The sequence below is a fragment of the Rhipicephalus sanguineus genome, chromosome 11 (genome assembly GCF_013339695.2).
Source record: "Rhipicephalus sanguineus isolate Rsan-2018 chromosome 11, BIME_Rsan_1.4, whole genome shotgun sequence".
In the NCBI taxonomy this organism is placed as follows: domain Eukaryota; kingdom Metazoa; phylum Arthropoda; class Arachnida; order Ixodida; family Ixodidae; genus Rhipicephalus; species Rhipicephalus sanguineus.
In genome coordinates, this window is record NC_051186.1 from 16,128,196 (window position 1) to 16,144,895 (window position 16,700).

General features: G+C 48.0%; 1 protein-coding gene across 1 annotated transcript in view; it reads left to right on the forward strand.

Annotated features, from left to right (window-relative positions):
• The first annotated feature begins 2,146 nt into the window (after nucleotides 1-2,146).
• The window catches only part of LOC119373830 (salivary cystatin-L2-like), a 207,910-nt gene continuing 193,356 nt past the window's right edge, over nucleotides 2,147-16,700 (forward strand). Inside the window, exon 1 of the transcript XR_007414503.1 lies at nucleotides 2,147-2,205. The gene's annotated coding sequence lies outside the window, so the exon portion shown is untranslated. The remainder of the gene's footprint in view (nucleotides 2,206-16,700) is intronic.

Genomic DNA, 16,700 nt, shown 5'->3' on the forward strand with positions numbered 1-16,700 from the left:
GGGAAGGGGAGAGGGGAAGTGGACAGGAGGTGTGGAGAGGGAGAGGAGGAGGGGAGAGGGGAAATGGGCGAGGGGAAGTGTACAGGATGGGTGGAGAGGAGGTGTGTGGGGAGGGCATGTGCATGCACATAAGGGTGGTCACGCCGCACACCACCACCACCGGATTGAACTCCGCTATAAGATGCTTCCCATACAAAAAAACGGCGCAACGGGAATCGCTGGGTACCTGTGCTTACTTACTTACTTACGGAATTACTCAGATTAGCGCAGCGGTGGCTACATGGTTGAGCGTCTGCTTCCATTGCGGGAGGTGCCGGGTTCGATTCCCAGTGCCGACCGGGGGAGCCCACCGGTTTATCCTAATGGGTAGAGGAGTACACCGACCTGGCGCTCAGTTGTTAATGGGTACTCATCTCGAAAGGTGGCCCCATAAGTTTCTGTGAAGGCCCCTGGGCGCACCTTACCCACCACAGCCTTGGTGAAATAGTTCTCTGCCTCCCGCCGCTGCTGTGGGAGGCAGAGATTTGCTGCCGCCGAGTACCTGCCGGTAAAATAGGGACAAGCGCACTTCCGTCCTGGTGCTCGGCAGAACGAAGTTCATAGTCGCTTGGGAGGGCACCCACTCTGTGGGAAACTTGCGGTATGCAACCGCCAGACCTAAAAATAAGGTAATATTCTTTTCATTTTCTCTTTTTTGGTGCACCATTTCGGTATTATCAACTTCAAAACAACAATCGAGCATCTACTCATTTAACACATTGTAATAGCCCACCCCTCATGCAAAACCCATTCACTGGCGCCTTCGTTGTATTGTAATTAAATAAATAAATCATGCAATACACCGTTCAATGCATACTTTCCACAATGTCTTATTAACTGCCTCCTCGAAAAACCAAAGGCAGTATAAATCTCACTGATACAAATGTAATGTACCGTATTTACTCAAACCTAGGCCGGCCCCGATTCTAAGCCGACCCCCGAAATTCGAAAGACCAGAAAAAAAAACAACAACCTAATCATTGTACTCGAATCTAAGCCGACCCCCCACCCTAGCTCTTGCTAGCGGCTTTTTCGAAAAAAAAAACACATCGGCTTAGATTCGAGTGAATATGGAGGCTGTTTCAAATCAGCATTGATTATTCTAAAATAAACTGCTATTTCTCCTGGTAGCGCACAGTATGATGATTAAAGTAAATGGTTCCAAATAGACCCTATCATAATGCGCGAGTGCATTTCCCTGCGCTGCATTTTCGCCCTACTAATGGCGACGCCTGTCGTGCTTCAAGTGGAGGCGAGGTCCTTGTTGCATGTGCGGGGGCTTGTCTATTATGCGTCTGTATTTCAAGAGAGGTGGGTCTGCATTTTCTGCGTCATATCCCAAGCAGCCTTCGTTTGAACGCGCTATTTGCAGCAGTGACTTAGCTGCTATTGAGGCACGTCCACACCGAACGCGGAGCACGCAAGCGGGCAAGCGGATTTTCAAAGCGGTGAGGCAGCGAGGCCGCGCGGCTGTTCAGACCGACCGCGTTGCCTTCTGCCCGCTCCTCCGCGGAGATAGAGCATTGTCGCACTGCGCAATACTGCGCGCGCGCTTCTCAGGACCAGATTGGCTGCGGCCAAAGCGGTAAACTTTTCCGCGTGGAGAAAATCGGTCCGGGAGCGATCCGGGCAAGCGGCCGCGGGTTTTCCGCTCTTGAGGATAATCCGCGTCCGCTTTCCGGATCAGCGATCGGTGTGAACGCGCCTTTAGTTAGGTTAACTGCATCGCAGGAAAACTATCTTTGGAATCATGAAAAGGGCTTGTTAAAAACTACTATCGCAAGTGGTATTTCCTATCCGCTGGTCCCATTCGCTATTGATATTCCCGGCGTTAGGGTTGGTTGTTAGTTCCACTCACGCTGTAATTTTCCGTAACAAAAAGTTTCAGCCAATTACTAGTAGATCTGCAGTTGTTAGCAAAGGCGCCCGTTTTATCGTAAAGTAGCACTTACGAAGGAAAAGACCTGCCCAATTGAGACCTGGTATCCAAGTTCAAGAGAGCGCGAACATCGTTTCGAGAAGGTAAAAATATCAGATTTCTTCAATTGTCCATAATAGATTGTCGCTGGATTGTACTACAAGTTGAAGTTCGAGGCTGCCCCGTCCAACTGCGCCATCGCAGATGGTCCTTACTCTAGCGAGTTATGCAAGCCTACAACTGATCAGGTGAGCAAATTTCGTCCTATTCATGAACATTGTGATTCGTTGTCTCGGAAATTTAACAGTAAGCTGAATAATTCAGCTATAGTCTCATTCTAATTTTCTTAAAATTATATTCTCTGATTTCTATTTGAAGCAGATCTTTATCATTTGTCCGCATTAAAACCTACAATTCTAAATGATATGGTTCAAAGCACTGAACCGCTAATGGTTTCCGTACCAGGACGTCAAAAGGAAGAAACCAGGAAAGTTCTCGCTAGCTTCATGATTTCACGGTAGATGACCTGCCGTCACAGATAAAGAAATAAGAGAACGCTCTTGGCTATTGGCAAGCTCGGGCGCTACAAGCACAGATCTCGCTGTTTTGGCCCTGCATATCTCTGGCTTCAAGTCCCAAAGTAGAACACTCACCCACTGCGGAGGAGCGGCGCAGCCGCGCTCGCACGGAGCCTCGCCGATGCTGTACCACGTGACTATGCGAAGGCTTAACGGCTGCTTTGCCAGCGCGTAGTCGAGGGATCTCGACATGGATGGCGCAGTGGCAAGGGCGTCTGTGCGTGCGCTTTACCGCAAGCGGCAGCCTGCATTCGGTGATCTGGTAGATACAGCAACATGGCAGGGCCCGACATCACCAGCAAATGCAAAATTGCCTGCTGAAACGCCGGAGCAAAGGGAAGCCCAATTCGCACGTTATAGAGAAGCTTGCGAAGCACCGAAGCGTACTTAGATTGCAGCTACTGCAGACGCCACCTGTGTGCTTGCACTCTAAAAACTGGTAAGTGTATCGCAAGAGTAAAAAAAGCCGAGTTACTCTTCAGTGCGTTGTTTTACTCTCACAAAACATCCCATAGAATGAAGTGCACGTTCACTCTGTACTAAAGGAGAGAGTGGAATAGCTGTATACTCTTCTGGCATGAGAGAGCAAAACGCAGTTATACTCCTGCCTCTCTCTCTCTCTCTCTCTCTCTATATATATATATATATATATATATATATATATATATATAGAGAGAGAGAGAGAGAGAGAGGCCCAATATCCGCATTTTTAGCTTTGGATTTGTGTCGTTAAATAAGCGAATATCACCTCATTGAGTCGGTCGCGATAGAAACTACATTCGAAGAGTTATTAAATTCTTCGGATATCAATGTTCACGTTTTTCTCTACGAATTTGTTGCAGCAAAACTTCTTTGCAGACTAGTTGGTTCATACTTGTAAACTCGACTTACTGCGCAACCAGCAGGAAAGAAGGAGGGAGACAGGAAAGAGCGCTGTCTCCCTCCTTCTTTCCTGCTGGTTGTGCAGTAAGTCGAGCTCTACTGCCCGGAGTCTACTGCCCACGGAGTCTACTCCCCTAAAGCTAAACGGTCTGTACGCCTAGAGTGGGATATTGCGGCTGTAGCCGCGGTAGATGAAAAATAATGACCGACAATATGTCCAAGGGGTTGACGAAAACTGAAGTGTTCAGAGTGCAGTACAGAAGTACAACGTTTTCTACACAGATATGACTAACCACTAAGAGAGTCAATGCGCATGCCGCACATATCTTCCGTTACGCTAATCCTGTTTGCTGAGAAACGTGCCAGATTGACGTTCTGATACCGGGAAGCATAAAACAAACAAATGAACTACCTTTTGTTCAGTTGTCGCACGTACGGATACACTCCAACCGGCGGTTCTAAATAACTAAATGAAGACAGATCACTGACGTGATCACTGACAACATGAAACAAAAAGATCGCACTTGTCGTCTTCCAGTGTGGCGTTGAGGTAGCGTGTCGGTTTCCCAATCTGAAGTGTTTGAAGAGGTCGTTGGTTAAACCTTGCTCGTGCGTCTCGTGCGGACCGGTATTTGACGAGCCCGGAACAACATGTCGCCAGAAGAAAGCACCACAAAACAATGGTCGAGCATCCAAATATCTGACCACGTCACCTCGTGACTGGTTGACGCGCTTGCTTGTTTTTTACCTCTACTTGCTCAAGTAGGAATTCACAGGGTCCGCTTTGATTTCGCCTAAGACGACTCGAAGGCGAAAGCCATCTTCTTTTCCTTCTCACTCGATGTAGCGATACTCACCCGCCCCCTCCGAAGGCTTTCTGCGTCTAACGCGGTGTTGTACTGCTTCCAGGATATGATGCATTACGAAGGTTCTGCACCTCACCTGCTTTTTGCACTGCCTGCATGATCAGTCCACCTTTGACCAAGCGTCGATATCACGCGATGAAATCAGCACATGATAATAAAATCCTGGAATGTGATATTATCATCGCCGATATGCTGCCTACCTACGTCGAGGTCGAACATCAAGAACCAGCAGGGTACCGGCAGCCGCCTTACAACCTTCGAAGGCGCTGCGTCGAGTACCAGCCCGGTGGCCGTGTCCGGGTGTCGAGAACGATATACCGACGTGGCTTCATGGAAATACTTCCATTATACTCCGCGCCATACGCGGTGCTTCAACATCTCGGCGCAATGGACTGCAACTTTGTGGTCGAACGCATAACGAGCTCTCAGCGTCGCCGGAAACGCCCCGATGTCTGCATGTGCTGCGCCTTTAGCCGTTCTAGGCCGCGATAGCGCATTTACAGAACTTTATTTTGCGCGCTGTGTTTTTCTTAAATGCATGTACAGGAGTGGCCAAAAGTTCCCAAGGCGCCATCCCATGTCACCCTAAGGCAGCGTGGCATGAAACTTTTGACCACCTCTGTACGTACACGTTTATTCGCTTTGGTGTTCTAGAGCAGCATCGGGTCCATCATTTTTCAGAGCGGGGTGTTGCCACGCGCACTCATTTCATTGTTGTTGTGTGATCGAGCTTCGCCCAAACCAAAAGGCTGTTAACACCGCTCAACACAGGCCGCGCCACAATGTTTCGCAAACTTCGAGACAGTTTTAGATGGTTTTGATAAGATTGCGTGCACAACGCGAGCAACCGCGTTTATGTAGCTAACGCGAGCGCCAGTGATGAGGCTGAAATGTACAATTATCTATGAATAAATTACACCATCTCCCGCTAAATGGGACCAGGAGGCGATGCGAACCCGGAGCGCTTGTACGATCGCGTTCCGTTGGGCATGCTGCCGACCTCGCGTCGTGGAACGAGAAGCGGAACGTGAAGAGGAACGCTACGCGCGCCGTGTCTTCCCTCTAGCCTTGCAGTTAATTCTCACGCGGTCGTTAGGCGCGCGATGGGGGGAGGGGGGCGTAGGAGGGGAGAGAGAGGGGGAGGGGACGCGCATGCGCTGGCGCTCATCGCGGCGTTGCGCAGGAGAAGGACACATCATCTCCCGCTAAAGAGGACCATGACGCGATGCGAAGCAGAGTTTGGGCATGTCGAGCCCGCGTTTCAGAGTGGCAGTTCAGAGGGGGAGAGGGGAGGAGGGGTAGAGAGAGAGGAGGGGGAGAGATGAAGTGGAGAGGGAGAAGAGAGAGGAGACATGGAGTGGGCTGAAGGTGTGTGGACAGGAGGTATGGTCTGCGCATGCGCAGTAAGGGTGGTCACGCACACCACCACCACCACCAGATTGAGCTCCGCTATAAGATGCTTCGCACCTAATAAAAGACGGAGCGTTCCGTCAAAGATCAAATCTTTCGAAGCCCGACGTCCCTGCTCGCCGCTATCATTCTGCAGCGAGTGTTGCTAGTGCATTAAGTTTAAGTTTCGCAGGGCATCAGTTCGCCCATAAGGAGTTTCATCTTCGACAGTCTGGCTGCCACCTTGCTTACCGCTACGGTCACGACAACGTTTTGGCTATATTAATGCGACAGCGTTAAAGAGCTGGTTTCGCAGAAATTCCGGTACCGGCGCCGGCGTCGTTGGCTGTCAACAAAAAATCAGCGTTGTCCGTGATCGAAAATTCAAGATAAACGCAAATAAAGAAAATATTAAGAAATCTTCTTTTTGAGTGGGAATACAATCCAGAACTTCTTCGTGGCAAGCAGATGTTCTACCACAGAGCCACAGCCGTTCTTGACATCCCTTCGGAAGGACACACTGTATCGTTGTTATGCAGTGCTAGGAGGGTCATGAACACGTTATATTGCGTAGCAGAAGCGGAGAATCACAACAGGCGTCAAAACATGTGAATTGCGGAACCAGTGCTTTGTTCAAAAGCCCACCAATTACAAAGCACACATGCATAATTATTATCATTATCAACAACGTTATCAACAATGTGTGCAGCTGCGAAGATGCGCGTGTTGCCTTACGGATGCGTAGTAGGTACGTCGCCAACTCGCAAAAGGAAGGATTATGGCGCAGTGGGCGCTCTGCAACTGCACTTACAGTAGACATTCTAGGCTAGTTTGAAAGGGCCAACTTCCAGGCGCACAGACGTTATTTCCGTGCGGCACTGTTTAGGTGTCCAGCAAGAAGTGAAGCCAGACTAGCGACTTAGAAGGTCATGCGAACATTGTCCGATTACGCTATCGCGTTCTACTCTTGAAGGCGAAGGTCAAGTGTCCTCCAAGTTTTTCGTCCTTTCGACCTGGGAGCCCTGGTGAAATCGCGATTCCCCGTCAAGAAAAATTTTATTAGCGCGGAAAAAAACACGAACGGACAAAAGAGACGCGACACGGGCTAGTGCTAGTGCGTGTCATCTCCCATTTATCCGCTGGTGTTTTTCCGCGCTGGTGAAATTTTGCTTGGCTGTAAATTATCACCTTGCCCAAAACGTTCATGTTAATCGGAATTCCCATTAAGCATTGCTTATGCTGAGCAGTTGTGCTAAGAACAAGCCCGAATTCCTCCTTTGGCAGTGTCCCACCTATACGCTACCGTTCTCGTTACAGGCCTGCGCAACCTGCACAGCGGTATTCTGGGGTCGTCCTTGGATAAACTTCACGAGATTTGAATCGTTCTGGTGCTACAAGTAAATTACAAAGGCCAGCATGAACGATGAAGCAATCTACGCGGAATGATGCACGTGCCATATGTATAGGCAAAATATCTGAAATTCGAGCGGTTATATTCTGTTTTACATGAAACTAAATCAATAAACTTTGTTAACGCACCTATATCAGTTTACTGGACATGTACCTACAATGCATTGGTAGGGCTCAACAGCGCGTCTTTCACATGAGATACATCTCCACCTCTACACTCCAAGCAGTGCAACGTGCACTAAAGGAGCACATTTTCACAGATTTGTGTATCTATAAAGTAGACGTTATCCAGTAACCTTTGCAAAATTAACCTTTATTAAACATACACGAACCTGTTTTTAAAACAGAGTAGACAGAAATACCGTTAATTGCCAGTTTACAATATCAACCGCTCTCACTTAAAATAGAGGTTACGTTGTAGAATACAAGGATACTGCTTACACGAAACGGCTTGCAGAATATTTTATAGGGCACGGCACTGTGCTTCTCCTGTCCGTCGTTCTACTCTCTTGGACACGTTCCAGGAGGTTACGCTATTCGCATGTTTCGATCAGGCAGGTGACCCGCAGCAACGGAAGCAGGGCTTTCCATTCTTTCGCGCTTGCTGCTGCGCGCGCCTCCTGTTTCCTTCGCGCTTAATGCGATTTCAATACCAGGTCTACATACACGTATACGCTGAGAAATGCGATCGTTTGCGGTAGAGGTCACATATGGCAGGTGTGATAGTCCGGGTACTTGAGCGCTTATAACACAACGTCACAGTTGTGGTGTCCGAAGCCAAACAGGTCTCTCTCCATCATTATCAGAGAATAATAAAAGGAACCATTTGCACATTCAGGCGACTTGGAGTTAGCACGCACCACAGCAAGAATGCGTCGACCGCGAGGATCATTGAAATTTCGTCGACCTGGTGAGTATCAATGAAAGCAGCCCGAGCCGGAGATTCATCACAATATCCTGCTACATGTGTCCGACTATTCTGTCTTGATTCATTTACTCAGCAGTGCAAGCATTAGGTCGGCGTCATTACCTTTCAATATTTTTGCTCCTGATCAGTTGCCGTGCGGTTGGTGCTTATCAAGTTAAGTGGCATCGAAAGTAAGTACGAGTCGCCTAATTGTTACAGGGCTGCATGCCATTTTGCTGACCTACAAATGGGGGCTCAGAAAGGGAAACACTGGTACCGACAAAACATGAAGTTGGAAAAGCAGTGACGCTGCCGAATGCGGACAATAAATGCACGCACAATCAGAATTGCCCCTCTCGGCAGAGAGTAGGCAAAATAGATATAAAAACCGCTTAGCAAGCGCGGCATCAAGTCAGTTTTTCCTACTTCGCACAAAACCCAAGGAGGAAATAACTTTTATTTAAGACGGCAAGATTTGAGGGATAGGCTCCCTTCCCTAGGTGGCAGCCATGAGTCCTTGAGCTCTGGCGGCACCCCCGGCTTGCCGAAGGACTTGGAGTTGCACTTCTGGGTCTCGGCTTAGCAGTGCGGTCTCCCACTGCTCTCCGTTAGTGTGTGTTCTGTCTTGCCCTGGCACTCTGAGGCAAGCCCACAATATATGATTCAGGTCCGCCCTTCGATTGCAAAACCTACAGATATCGGAGTATAACTCCGGGTAGTAGTAGTGATACGCGCCGGACTCGGGAACGTGTTCGTCTGTAAGAGGCGCCAGGCCGTCGCCTGCTGCTTGCTTAGCGAGGTGTGTGCCGGGGGAAAGCGAGCCCTTCCTAGCCTGTAGTGTTTTGTGATCTCCTCGTAACTAACCACGCGGTCTCTCTCCGTCCCCGGGCTTCGTGCTGCACCTGTTCGGCCTGCCAATTCTCGAGCCAGGTCGTGCGCGATTTCGTTCCCGGGGAGGGAGGAGTGAGCCGGCGCCCATATAATATGAACAAGCCGCTCGGCGCGAAAGTTAGCTAGAATTCTTAGCGCTTCCGGCGAGATCCTTCCCTTCGCATAATTTTTAACCGCAGTTTTGGAGTCGCTGATTATGACGTGGGCTTTTGTGGAGGCTACTGCTATTGCTATAGCCACCTCCTCCGCCACTTCTGCCTTTCCTGTACGTATAGTGCCACTGACCTTGGAGTCCCCTTGAATATTCGTGGCTACTATGGCCATGTTTCGGCCATTCTCGTATTCCGCTGCATCTACATAGATGACGTCCCGATCGTTGCTGAATTTTTTATGCAGTCTTTTCGCCCTTTCTATCCTTCTATCTTGATGATGCTCAGGATGCATATTTCTAGGTAATGGGGCTAATATGATATGTTCCCTCACTTCCCGCGGAATGTCTTTTTTGACCCCATGTTGTACGTCATACGTGACCCCAATTGTGTCCAAAATATGTCTGCCCGTGGGGCTCTGTGTTAGCCGGTCATACTGTGCCACCGTGTGGGCCTCTATAAGCTCTGCTAGCGTGTTATGTAGTCCTAGCGCCGAGAATTTGTCGTTCGACGTATTTATTGGTAGTCCTATTGCCTGTTTATATGCTTTCCTAGTGATGCACTCTATTTTGTTCTGTTCGGCTGCATGTAGTTTAAGATATGGGGCGACATACACAATGCGGCTGACGACAAAGGCTTGGACTAAACGAACTAAGCTGTGCTCCTTCATACCATAGTTTTTGTTGGCTATTCTTTTGATCAATCTGATTGTTTGGTAGACGCTGTTCTCTAATATCCTTATAGTTTCTCCATTGTGACCGTTCTCAGATATACGGAGGCCTAGGACTCTTACGTTCGCTACCGTGGGTATTTTATTTCCCCCAGCGAATATCGCAATGTCTGGCCTTTCCTGCAGGCTTTTTCGTCCCCTACATGTGGGTCTATAAATGAGCAATTCCGATTTTTAAGGAGAGCATTTTAGCCCCTTACCTTCAACATATCTCTCTACCCTGTGAACGGCCTCCTGTAATATCTCTTCAATTTTGCCGTCGCTCCCACCCGTCACCCAGAGGGTGATGTCATCTGCGTACACGCTATATCTGAGGCCTTCTATCTTGTCGAGTTCTGCGGGCAGGCCGATCATCGCCACATTAAATAAAAAGGGAGACAGCACCGAACCCTGTGGCGTCCCCCTACTGCCGAATTCGATCTCTTCGGACCTTGCCTCTCCGATTGCAATTCGTGCTCTACGGTTGGAGAGGAAATCTTTCACATACGCGTAGGTTCGTTGTCCTATCCCCAATCCCTGAAGATTCTCTAAGATGGCTTTATGTGTGATGGTATCGAAAGCCTTAGTGAGATCGAGGCCAAGGATAACCTTAGAGTCCAGAGATCGAGTCCCCTCGTCTAGTATCTGATGCTTAAGCTGTAACATAATGTCTTGCGTTGATAATTTTGGTCTGAAGCCGATCATGGTGTGTGGGAAGAGTCCGTTCTCCTCCATGTGGTTAGTGAGACGCGTAAGGATGACGTGCTCCATGAGTTTGCCTATGCATGAAGTAAGTGAAATTGGTCTAAGGTTATCCAACTGTGGTTTCTTTCCTGGCTTCGTAATCATAATAACCTGGGCAGGCTTCCATTGAATCGGAATGGTTCCGCTCTCCCAACACTTATTCATGTACTCAGTGAGGGCCTTAATAGACTCGTCGTCCAAGTTTCTGAGCGTCTTGTTGGTTATTCCATCGGGCCCAGGCGCAGACCTCGGGTTTAGTCGAGCGAGCTCGAATCTAACCTCGGCCTCCGATATACTAGCATCGAGTTTAACGTTGTCCTGCCCCTTGTACTCGGGAAGTGGTTCCATGATTGTGTCTGTAAAATAGTTTTGCCGAAGTTCGTGGAAGAGCTCTTCCTCTGTTCCTGCATAGTTATGTACTACTTTTTGCAGATTATGCCTCTGTGCAGTCTTTGTGCTTTGTGGGTCTAGGAGACTTCGGAGAATGTTCCAAGTCTTGGACATTCTAATTTCCCTTTCCATCAAGTTACACGTGGCTTCCCAGTGTTGTTGGGTCAGCCGATTCGCATGTACCTCTATCTCCTTGTCTAATGCAGCTACTTTCTTTTAAATAAATCTTATCCCAAAGAGGCAGGATAAAAAAAGTTCGGCACATCCCACGCCTTTGGGACGTTAAACCCCAGATATTATTATTATTATCCCACGCCTTGTGAGAATCGATTTTATGCGAAGCAGTCAGCGATTTGTTCTATGCTGCATTTCTTGCTTTTAGCCAAGCGTTACGAGGTGGATCGACGTGTTTTTGATAGTGTAGTAGTTGCGTGCACATCGTGGACTTACAAGGGACGTCGACTACACTGGCGTTTAAAGGGTAACTTATGGTCTGACGTAACGTCGGAGCTCATTTAGAGCACAGACGTCAGTATTATCGAAACAAAGTGTACTTTAGGTTGTGAAGATATGAATATCGGACCTACATTTTGTTAGCGTAATCCTCTGGTGTCGAGCACCGCTTGAACTTGACTGGCTGAATCATAGCAATACAACTGAAATGTTTATTAGACTGCTGTAAAAGCGGAGCCAACATTGGAACTACAGACGTTAACCTGACATGACGCCTATATCGTTGGAGTACATATATAGTGTTTGTTACTTTGTCATAAAATTAATATCCAGCACCAGAACCACAATTCACGTTGAGCCGACACAACGCCTGCATAGCGTGTTTTTCCAAAGCAGTGCGAAGACGTGACGTGGCTCTGTGGTAGAATGCCCGACTTCCACGCAGAATGCTTGTTTTAGATTCCTGCGGGGATCCCAATTTTTATTCTTTGCATTCGTCCGGTCTACGCTGCCACGTCGGTTTTTCTTAACGCTCTCGCATGTATATTACTAACGTCTGCTCTCGCCACTCCTGGGTCGATATAAACTGTCAATCACCTGTGGCGCATACTCGTGCCCGCAGACGTTACCCGCTGACGGGGCATTCGTTTTCTCAGGTGCAAATAAGAGTTCATTGTCTGTCTGTCTGTCTGTCTGTCTGTCTGTCTGTCTCTCTCTCTGTCTGCCTGTCGTACATCGCGGCCCGTGGTAAACGGGCATGTGCCACACGTGTCTGGATGAAAGGGTTTGACGACGTACGCGCTTAACACTATCGCAATTATATTACCAATGTCTGCTCTCGCCTATCCTGGGTGGATATAAACTGTCAATCACCCGTGGCGCATACGCGTACACCGCGGCCCGGGTTTGTGCCAGACGTGTCTGGAGCAAAGGTTTTGACGACGGACGCGACATGATTTTTACGTTATTCATGTCATCACCAGACAGTCGATTCGTCAAATCCTCTTACCCTCCCATGCCAATTTTGGTCTAATATGTTAAGGAGGCGATCACGAGAGCATCCAGACGTAGGCGAATAGATAGATAGATAGATAGATAGATAGATAGATAGATAGATAGATAGATAGATAGATAGATAGATAGATAGATAGATAGATAGATAGATAGATAGATAGATAGATAGAAACGTTCAAAGTGCCAAAGTTTCGTTAAGAAATGCTTCGCATTTAAAACTACATCATCATAACTGGGTGTGCGCCACAGAAATTCGGTAAATCCTACTACTCACAACTGGTGCACTAAAAATGAAGAAAACCATCGTCATCAAACGGGTACGTGCCACTGATCGGCCTCAGAAAAGTGTCATCATCATGAACGGGTATGTGCCACAGAAATTGGGTAGATGCCACTACACACAACCGCCACTAAAGAGGAAGAACTCAATAGTTACCTCACCAAATGGCTGCGAAGCGACGCCGGTGAGCCGAAGACTCCGAGTACGTTGAACGCGAGAAGACTAGAGAATGAAAAAAGCAACGGCGGCTGCGAGAAATCCCAGAACCGATGGAAGGCCTATGCCAACGACGACGTGCCCGTAGACCTATGAGAGGTACGAACGCTTGGTTTCAGCGTGAGGTTCTGTCTGTTGATTTTGGACAACTGTGCCGTTTCTGTCGCTCTGTGGTCTATCTAACTCGAACCTCTCTGGCCTGAGAGTCAACGTAGAAACAACCTAGCATCACCTAGCTAAAGCCTACCTACGAAATAGAAGCAACCTAGAAACGACCTCCATCACCTAGCTAATGCCTAGAAACCACCTGGAAGCAACCAGATCAGTCTTCAGAATCGTCCAGTTTTGCCTGTTTCAAGCCTTGCGCCCCTTAGTGCAAAGTTCGCCTGAACTTTTTTGCTGTTTTTTTTTTGCTTTCTAATGGGTAGTCACGCACGTGCATACAGTTGTTCTGCTTTTTTAATACAAGTTCAGTTGTGAGTCTGCGCTTGTGTTCGTGTAGTTGAAAATTATTTTTGTTGTCTCTGTTGCGTCGTTTTCATCAACAATGCATGCGTACCAACTCGCTCAACTATCACTCCCACTTAAACTGCGTATGTTATTATCATTTCGCAAACGAATGTGCTTCCACGCAGAAGCGTGCCTCACAGCAAGGACATACTGCCAGTGTTGTGTAGTGCCAATGCAAACATTTCAATCGACTTCTTAAGACAACCGTCAACGACCAATTTTCAAAGATAGCTACAAAACACCAAAAACAACAAACACAAACGTAAATCATCACGTCCATTCGCTGCACGAAACTGTATTCTGTCTTAGAAAGGCTTTTTGTGCCTGACGTGAAAATGATTTGCTATTTTATTTCTGCGGGTAGTTTATTCACATCTCTAGCACTAGAAAAGTTCAGCAAACGCTGGTCATAAATGTACTTCGTAAAAGCAAGAGTGAAATTCGCATACGTTTATTTTCTGGTCGCACAATACGCTAAGTAATTAAGAGAAAGATAATAAAGCACGTTGCCTTTTGAAGCATTCGTAATACATCTGGCAATTTTTATCCCTATATTATATCATTGGCTAAAATATCATTTTGCTAAACAAAGTCACGCTGTGTTTACGACATCTTGAACGAGTGCTTATTCTGGATGCTGGTTTCCGAGGTTGGCGGGCCGGTTCAAGCTAGGTTTTGTAAGCGGCACCCCCGTATTCAATAATAGGGCGTGTAACGTGACTATGAAGTGTGCAATGCATGACATACGCAGAATTTTGGTTACGAGATGATGACGTGTTTGCGAGTGTTCGTAGCATTGCGATGCGAGCTTTGTTGAAGGTGCGCTCATATGCTCTTGAAGCGCACTTTTATAATCCTCGGCACATCGGGATTCTAAAGTGAGTTAGCTTAATCTAATGGGGTATCGTCAATTCTTAGCTGAACGGATCGCCCGGTGACTTGGCAACTTAATATAAATATTGCGCAAACAGCAAGGAGCCATCGAGCACACTGGCTTACTGCTAACTGATATTTCATTGAAAAAAAGAAACGAATAAATCAAAGAAAAACTCGGGGGACAGAGTGCCATAAAACCATACTACCCACAATGAGACAGTTATATCAGGCGACGTTCTCACTATCAATTGCTGCCTTGCTCGATTGCTACCGAAGTGTGTGGTATACATTTACCAGCTGCTTATTGGGTAAGAAAAAAAGCATCCGCAATTTTCTGCGCAGTCATGCTTTTACGCAGCAGCACCCAAGCAATGAGGGCCTCAGAGATTTTCGCCTTTTTTTTTTTCACTGAGCAATAAGTTTTAGAAAGCGCTCGCGTTGCCACCTTCGCATCCCTTGCTTCTTGTTCTTAGGGCTTTATGTTATATTAAAAGCGAAGCAATTCTTAGGGAACCAAAGGCACTTTGACCTTTTCTAACTATCTACCTACCCGCCCACGCCTCGGCGCTGTTGTGTCAGGCACCTTCGTATAAACAAACAATGTCATGGGAGGACGTGAGTGTACGACGAACATGATTCTTGGTCACGACATGAATAATTTGACTTTTCTGTCGCGGGGTTCGTGAAAGCCTCTCCACCAGTCACGCGTGGCGCATACCCGCAGGTACGCGCAACAGATGATTCACAGCCTATATAGACCCATACTTTGGAAATGTAAACACGGCAGCTTGAGAGACCCCGTGTCGCAGAGTTTGGGGCTTACGTCGGGGACGTTGTCGATGAGCGAAATGTCTCAATGGAAGCAAATAATAAAATGAATTACCGTAGATTGCACTAAGTCGCGCCAGGCTGGGTCACAGCAGTGATGGTGGGCAGCTAGCTAATACTGGCATGGCTAGACGTCCACCCCCTCAACTCGTTCTTTCCTACCCCTTGATATACGCTACTATATGTGGCTATGCTTGCCGTCTTTTCTTTCTAACCTTTTAGATGCGAAACAGCTTATGGCGGAGTTTAATCCGGTGGTGTTGGTGGTGTGCGGCGTGACCGCGCTTACTGTGCATGCGCATCCTGCTCCCTCTCCCCTCCTCTCGTACGCTCCCCCCACTCTCGCGCGCCTCATTCTCTCCTGCACAACGCCGCGATGAGCGCCAGCGCATGCGCGTCCCCTCCCCCTCTCTCTCCTCTCCTATGCTACCCCCCCCCCCCCCTTTCGCGCGCCTGTCGACAGCGTTCCCCGGTCGCCCTGTGAGAACTAACGACCAGGCTAGAGGGAAGACACGACGCGCGTAGCCTTCCTCTTCGCGTTCCACGACGCTTTGAACGGATGGATGCAGCTTACGGCGCGGGACTTCACCCCAGCTTAAGAACCTGGCGACCCAGCTCCTAAACAATTTTACATCTCCCGCTCAAGCGAACCATCTCCCTGCTGCTTCGCATCCACACGTTTCCCTTTAGCGGGGGATGGTGTAATATTTTGTGTACGTGGCGGTCGCAGCTTTCCTCCAAGACACTGGAATGGATGCGCGGCTATAGCACTGCACCACCTAGACGGGACTGTACATACTCACATCCCTTACTTACCATCGTCATCCATCATTCTTTTTTCTCCCCTTTCCCCACCCCCGGTGTAGAGTAGCAGGCTAGAGCATACTATCGCTCAGGCCGACCTCTCTGCCTTTCTATAAATAAACCTCTCTCTCTCTCTCTCTTGTGTACGTGTTTTTATATCTCTTTCTCTCTGTCTATCCTTTCTCTGCCTTTGTATCCACCTTCCCGTTTCTTTTTGTCTTTCTCTCTCTCTCTATCTGCACTCGTTCTCTCGCCCTCTATATTTCTCTCTCTGTGTACTGGTTCTCCTCTCGTCCTTTCCCTCCTGCTCACTTCTCTTTCCCGCCCTCTTTCAATACCCTACTATACAACATAAGGCCATGCTATGCTATGTTCTCCTTGCCTGCGTGGATAGCCTTGTTGTTATGACGCTTGCCTTCGGATCACGGGGACGCGGCGTCGAATCTCGCCAAGATATGTTTCCCAGCAAGCATTTCTCTCTTCATCTATCGTTATCTCTGTCTCTCTTTACTCATTATATTGCATATTAGAGTTATTGCACCCACGCCGAACAAATGGGCACACGTGTTGTGGGAGCGAAGCAGAAGAGGAGGAAGATGATGAGGAAGAGGACAAAAAGAGGACGTGCCAGTTCATGATGATCTTCTATCTACGACACACGGCAAACCTAGACCACTAGTGCTATTGTGTAAAATCTCTAATAGTAGTAATTGTTGGGGCTGAACGTCTCAAAGCCACAATAAGAATATGAGGGACGCCGTAGTGGAGAGCTCCAGAAATTTCGACAACCTGGAGTTTTATGGCGTGCACCTAAATCTAAGTACACGGACCTCAAGCATTTTTGCCG